The 6,890-nt window shown below is 35.2% G+C and overlaps 1 pseudogene; it reads left to right on the plus strand.

Annotated features, from left to right (window-relative positions):
* The first annotated feature begins 599 nt into the window (after positions 1-599).
* On the plus strand, positions 600-2,544 carry LOC126595892 (peroxidase 24-like; annotated as a pseudogene).
* The last annotated feature ends 4,346 nt before the right edge of the window (positions 2,545-6,890 follow it).

Here is a 6,890-nt window from a genome sequence, read left to right on the forward strand (position 1 = left end):
TAAGATCAACTCTGCAAAAAATTAATTAATTTAAGAATCTTTTAACCGTTCGAATAACGTTGTCCAAATTTCAGTGTTTAACTGAAAAACATAGTTCATGTATTATTCTTGTATAACCGTAATATGACTAATAGATTTAAATTTGGTTGGTTTTTAACAGGAGTTGATCTTTGAAGGACGACTTAAAAAGTAAACAATTCAAATCATTCATTCACATTGTAAAATGAAAAAGAATGATGAGAAAGTAGAACGAGAAACAAAATTAAATAAGAAGATTCCACTCTAACCCTAATATCCCAATTTATAGATGGAAAGTTACGTCTACATTCGTTCCCCTAGCTATTATTCCTCTTTTTGCTTTCCATTTGGTCAATGGCGGCCATTATTCAACGTATAACAAGTGCGATGATTAGCTAGCAGCTGCATCCTGCATGTATGTTGCAATTAACAAGTAGTTGACTAAACCAATCATATACTTCAATCATCAAAATGTATCATGAAGAACATTATAATGTTATACCATTTGAATACCGAGATCACTTAAATAAGTATTTAATTGATTAATTTATTGCTCAAGGAACCAAGAATCTACTTCGAAACTAGGTTTTCCACGGCTATAAATACTCCTAGAGTCCTGTTGCTTTTCATATTGCACCTTCAAAAAACAAACTCATACTCATAAGTTGGGTTTTTGGATACGTATATTTGATAATGAAGCCTAGCATAAATGCGGTGTTAGTTTCTCTTCTTCTGCTCATTGACGTTGTTAGCGTTTGTCATGGCGGTGGTGGTGGCCGTGGCGGTGGGCTGAGTCCGGTGTTCTATGACAAGAGTTGCCCTCAAATTGACAGAATAGTGAGGAACATCACATGAAGCAAGGTTGCAGAAAATTCTACCATGGCACCGAAGCTTCTACGGATGCACTACCATGACTGTTTTGTTAGGGTACGTATATATGAGGACAAATTCCTTTCAATTAAAGTTTATCAACCACATGTTCATGGATCATTTAAAAAAACCTTAAGACACACCTTAATTAGAATATATATTTACACACACATACATGTTATGCGTCTTTGAGAATATGTTATCCTAGTATTATAGAATTGATTTTGGGGGTTGGATACTCTAATTCTATCATTTAGAATGTGGATCGGACTTATTGTCTTGCTATGTATTAAAACCTCATCATGTGTTGACGTTTATATAGTGGCGATGAGTTGTTCTTAATTAATTTGAAATTAATTAGCTTGCTTAATTTTCTCTAGTGTACGTTGTAGGGCTGTGATGCATCATTATTGCTAGATTCAACCAGCGGGAACCCAGCGGAGAAGGAAGCAATACAAAACAGTAATATTAGAGGTTATGAGGTTATTGATGAAATAAAAACCAGATTAGAAGATGAGTGTCCCGGCATCGTCTCATGTGCTGATATTGTTGCCTTGGTAGCCTGAGATGCTGTCTCTTATCAAGTACGTGCCATGCACTTAAATCAGTTTTATTATTAAATAATTGTTAATATAATCATTGATATAGAATATCGTTATTGATGGCAATACTACGTGACATATATTTAATTAGTATGGATCATTGTGTAGTTTGGAAGGCCCATGTGGCAGGTTTTAACCGGGAGAAAAGATGGAAAAGTCTCCCTTTCGTCAGAGGCTTCAATAAACTTACCCTCCGCAGGTGCAAACTTCACCACACTCTACCAGCAATTTATTGGTTTGGGGCTGAACATCATAGATCTTGTGGCTTTATCAGGTATGTATCAAGTTTTCTCTTCTCCGTGGATAATCAAACAGTCACGTCATGTGATATGTATTCAGACAGCTAATCTAAATCACACATTCAAATGAGAATCTATATATATAATCAATAGTTCGGTTTAACGGATTAAATCTCGTCTAATAAGGGAACATTTTTCAATGTGAAATTCACTATGTTAATATATTGTGACGTTAATTTTAAACTTTTGTAGGAGCACATACAATTGGAGTGGCACATTGCGCAGTATTTCAAAGGAGACTGAACGTAACCGGAAAGGGTGACATAGACCCTACACTTGATCCAGAATACGCAGAGTTCGTGAGAACACAATGCACCAACCCGGGCGTCGCCGTGGCACTGGACGCCAACAGCTCAGCTTCCTTTGACAGCCATTACTTTGCGGGGTTGAGGCAAAACAAAGGCCTCTTGAGATCAGATGCTGCGCTGCTCACTGACCCGCGTTCGGCTCACATTGTAAGACGTTTTGAGAAGTTCCCTGTTTTCATGACCTACTTTGGGAATTCAATGAAGAAAATGGGTTCCATTGGAGTCATAACACGAGAAGAGGATGGCGGAGAGATTAGAAAGAATTGAAGGGTTGTTAATGCTAATTAACTGTTAACTAATAAGATTTTCATAATTTGTAATATATATTAAATTCCAATTTCTGTAATGTCATAGATGCTGTAATTTTTTTATATTCTCCAATGGAATAAATAATTAAGCAGGGCTTTGGTTGCAACAGCTAAAAGCTATACTGCAAATTTTATGAAATCTCTTGTTTTTTTTAAGGGAAAACTTAATATAAGTTCAATTTTACAAGCCATTAGTAGTTATAGTTTTGTTTAATTTTTTACTTAAGTCCAGTAATTTATTGTCCACATCAGCTTGTTTGTATTCTCTTGCTACATTTACCTTATAAATTGACTAATTAAGTAATTACTTTTTTTTTTCAATTTGTGAGTAATGTTAATCTTATCCTTAATTATAGGATTATTTTTAGGGATTTAAATCTCATTTTGTTCTTCTCCTTCCACAAACCGTTCATTTTCCTTTTCTTGTTTCTCCCTCACAATATCTTTCTCTTCCTGCGTTATTCTGCCCAATAATCTTTTTCCATAATATTTTTCTTCTGCTCCTCCTCCTTCCATAAGGATGATCGATATACATTTGATTGGATTAAAAAAAAAGAGATTGCACTAGTCAATCTTATGTTTTGGGTTTCTACAAAATCACTTCTTCTTTCTTCCACGAATTGCAGACTCTTATGATTCTCGTTTATGCATATATAATTGCAAGCTCTCACGATTAATTTCTTCTTCAGTTTTTTGGTATGTATTAAGTAGAATAAATCTACTTTGTAGGTATAAAGTATTTGTCTTCCTAAAGAGTAGGTATACATAAAATTGAATGTATCTGGGAAATAAAATCCTAAATGCCCCACCAAAGGAATAAACCCTCCATCCCCAGCACTCATAGTCACCAAACTGCTGCTCCACTTTGATCTGCACCTTCCACCAATTCAGGTAAACAAAATTTTGTTTCGTTTTTTTGGGACAGAAGGGAGAATATTAAACAAATTAAGATGACATCATAATTAAAGATCCCCAAACACGAAGGTACAAGCACAAAAACTAAAACAAGCTTTGAATCAAAGGAGTTTTAACGAAAAGCCCGTGGTACTGTTCACTTTAATGAAAAACCACATTTTACACTCAAAAGTCAAACCTGGTACTATTCACTTTACTCTTTATTTTATCCTTATCGTTAAAACTCAAAGTTTTCAAGCTCTTTTCATTAGTTTTCATTTGAATCAAATGGATATATACAAACTCTGCCATACGAGGATGATGGATTGGGTGCACCATGAATTATACACAAGGAGGATTGAAGATGCATATATCATTCCACCAAAATAGGTAGATAAAAATAAATTAATTAATTCCACCCATAGAGGTAGAATGAAAACCCTTTTCCACCCATAGAGGTGGACAAAAACACATAACTTACGTACCTCTATCACAGGTTTTAATTTTTTTTATCTACCTCTCACAATTGTTTTACTTCTATTTTTGATAAACTTATCATATTTGTTGTATATGGATTTTAAATTTTTTTTTTATGAGAAAGTAGATAAAGGCATTTGAAATTCAAATTTAACAAATAAAAATATATTTTTATTTTTACTTTGAGGGGCAAAATGGACATACTAACGAATCAAATGAAACTGGACTTGATTTGAAAGTAGGTGATTTTTTTGGACTTGGATAAAAATGCCCCTTTTTTTAATAGGATAATTTACACTAACTTCTTTTAAATTATGAGTAGAGATACGATTTTGAACTTGAGATGCAGTGAATTAAACAAGAATGACTTAGCCAATAGGACAATCCACCACTTGCAACTCTCTTTTATGTTTGTCAAGTTTGTTTATGATCTCATTAGGCCATAAATTTATTATCAACTAACCCTTAATTTAGTAGTATTATTTTTCATAATGGTAAAAATGTGCCCTAAATTCGAATCTCCCTATATATCTTGGTATTTTAACGGATCAAAAGGATTAAAAAAAAACAAAAAGACTATAACATGGCTTGGCCCTAAAGAAACAAAGGCAGTCCCAAATTCAAACTAATTAAAACCAAAGTAAGAGTGCTTTTAAGAAAATTTAATTATCATTTCGAGCATTTAGATGAAAATTTTAGAGGATGTTCCATAGTCATGTCGTTTTTAAATTTTTATTTCATTTTTTTTAAATTAAAAACTAAAAATTAAAAGCTACAATCTAAAACTAAAAGCATAAGGAAAAAAACCTTAAAACTGAAACGATTACCAAACGGGCCAAGTAAATTGAAAAGAAAAAAAATAATTATATCCATGTCATTTTATGCTTCCTACTGTTGGAATCCTATAGTTTAACAACATTTAGTCTCAACTTTGTTGAAAAATATTATTGAATTCAAATCTCATGTCCGTCCGGTGTCGTTGAAAGAAAATGTTGGGTAAATATATAACATCTTAACTTACATTCTTAAAGTAAAGTGCTTAAACTAAGTTGGTAAGATTTATGTTTTGAAGTGACAAAGAGAGATTCAGCAGTTAAAAACGTTAGAACATCATTGAAAAAATCGCCGTGAAAAAAATAAGGGACAATAAATAATAAGTTTTAATTCGTTTCCGACCAAGAAAAGGGGCATGTAGGTAATTTGATACTCGATGTAATAACCGCTTTTACCAAACACATGCATATATTTACTGAGCTACCCTTTTCTCTCCTTATATTTACCAAACACATGCAGTTAACTTGCATGTTTTGCCTTCTCGTCGTCAACAGTGTCAATGGGAAAGAATAGGAAGAAAAATGACCAGGAATTCGAAGTAAGATTCTACGTTTTAACCCGGACTTACCTTTTACCTTTACATCTGAGACTCCAAATTACAAAATCAAATTTCGTCTTCATTCATTCACAGGTTGTATACATACAATGTAAAGTATTTGTTTTGTATATTTTATTTTCATGAGCAATAGGCCAAAGTGGCCTGACTTTTCAGTTCAAGGGAATGTTTTGGAGATATCACATACATGAGATATGATTGGAGGACTGAGAGATGTGGGTGTATCACTTGGGAATGTATTTATATGCATCAACAGATTGTTGGTATTTCGTTTTCCTTCGGCAAGAGATGACATGACATTTCATGACACATACTTTGGATAATGTGATTTCAAATCAATCACCACTAACTCATTTCCAGCCTACACATATATGGAATGTTGTGTCTTGGCCAAACCCTCTTAGAAATACCACAAACCCAATTGCTCTCTCTCTCTCTCTCTCTCTCTCTCTCTCTCTACTAAAACATGTCAATAATCCCTTAATAATACATTATTGAATTAAAATATTACCGTGATGTTGAATTCATTCCATATAAATTGCTCTTGTCACTTACGGTCTCCTTTGGCCACGATTACAATATGGAATGCATAATGCAATGCATGTGAAGCTTCCACCATCGACCCACATTGTGGAGCAAAAAATAATCAAGAAAAATGTGGAGGTAACATGTGGACTTTTGGGTAAAAAGACAAAATTACCCTTGAGGCACACTAGGACTCTCATGGGCATGCAATGGACAATAACGGGTCAATCAAGGTCAAATATGATCAAAAGGGTATTTATTCAAACTCTATTTCATCAATCCTCATCAAATCCTCCTCACAAGGCAACCCCTAATTATTCTTTTCAAATTAGGATTAATTAGCTAATTAATTGATTAATGGCCTAATTGATTGCAATTACACTCAAATCACCACCATAAGTGGTCGGTCCCTATTTCTCCAAATAGGGCCGGCCACACCCCTATATATAGCCACTCATTCTCTCCAAAACTTAAGTTCATTCTTCTCCTAAAATTCTCTAAACACTTTCTCTCTCAAATTCTAACTTTGGCATCGGAGATTCTTCGGCCAAAGCCCCCCCCCCCGTTCATCGTGGGCGCTTGAGGCTCTTGGCTTTGATCTTATGTGTTAATTGTTTAGCAGGTGCATTTTCGTCCAAGAAGAAGAATGCGGAAATTTGCATCCACAAATTGGTGTTTTCATTAAGAGTCTTGATTCAAACACTTGTAAAAGACTCTCGCATTCAAGGTTTTTGTTTTCTTGTTCATTTGTAGATTTTTCGTACGTTCTTATTCTTGGAATTTTTATTTATAAAAGTTCTTTGATAATATGTAAAAGAAAAGTACAATGACTAGAAACTCGAAAACCACAACGAACGAAAATTCCAACGTTCAAGAATTGGGACCACGACGATCCACAAGGCTCAACACAACGACAAGTGGAGCGACACCACCACGATGGGGCGCCACCGTAGCAGCCACCACGGCAGTAGCCGCCATGGCCAACCTTGGAAAAGCCCAAAACCACGGTGCCCAAACAACGGCCCAAGGCTCGTAAGACCAAGCCATGCCATTCCAACCTACATATGCCTAAGCCCAAGGCGAGCCAGCCCGAACCGCGATCTGGTGCAAGCCCAGCACGCTCCCGAGCCGAGCCTAAGCTTAGCACCCACATGTGCCGCAACCCATTCCTGTGGTCCAGCCCACTCATGTGGTGTCTC

Source organism: Malus sylvestris, chromosome 13 (assembly GCF_916048215.2).
Source record: "Malus sylvestris chromosome 13, drMalSylv7.2, whole genome shotgun sequence".
Classification (NCBI taxonomy): Eukaryota; Viridiplantae; Streptophyta; class Magnoliopsida; order Rosales; family Rosaceae; genus Malus; species Malus sylvestris.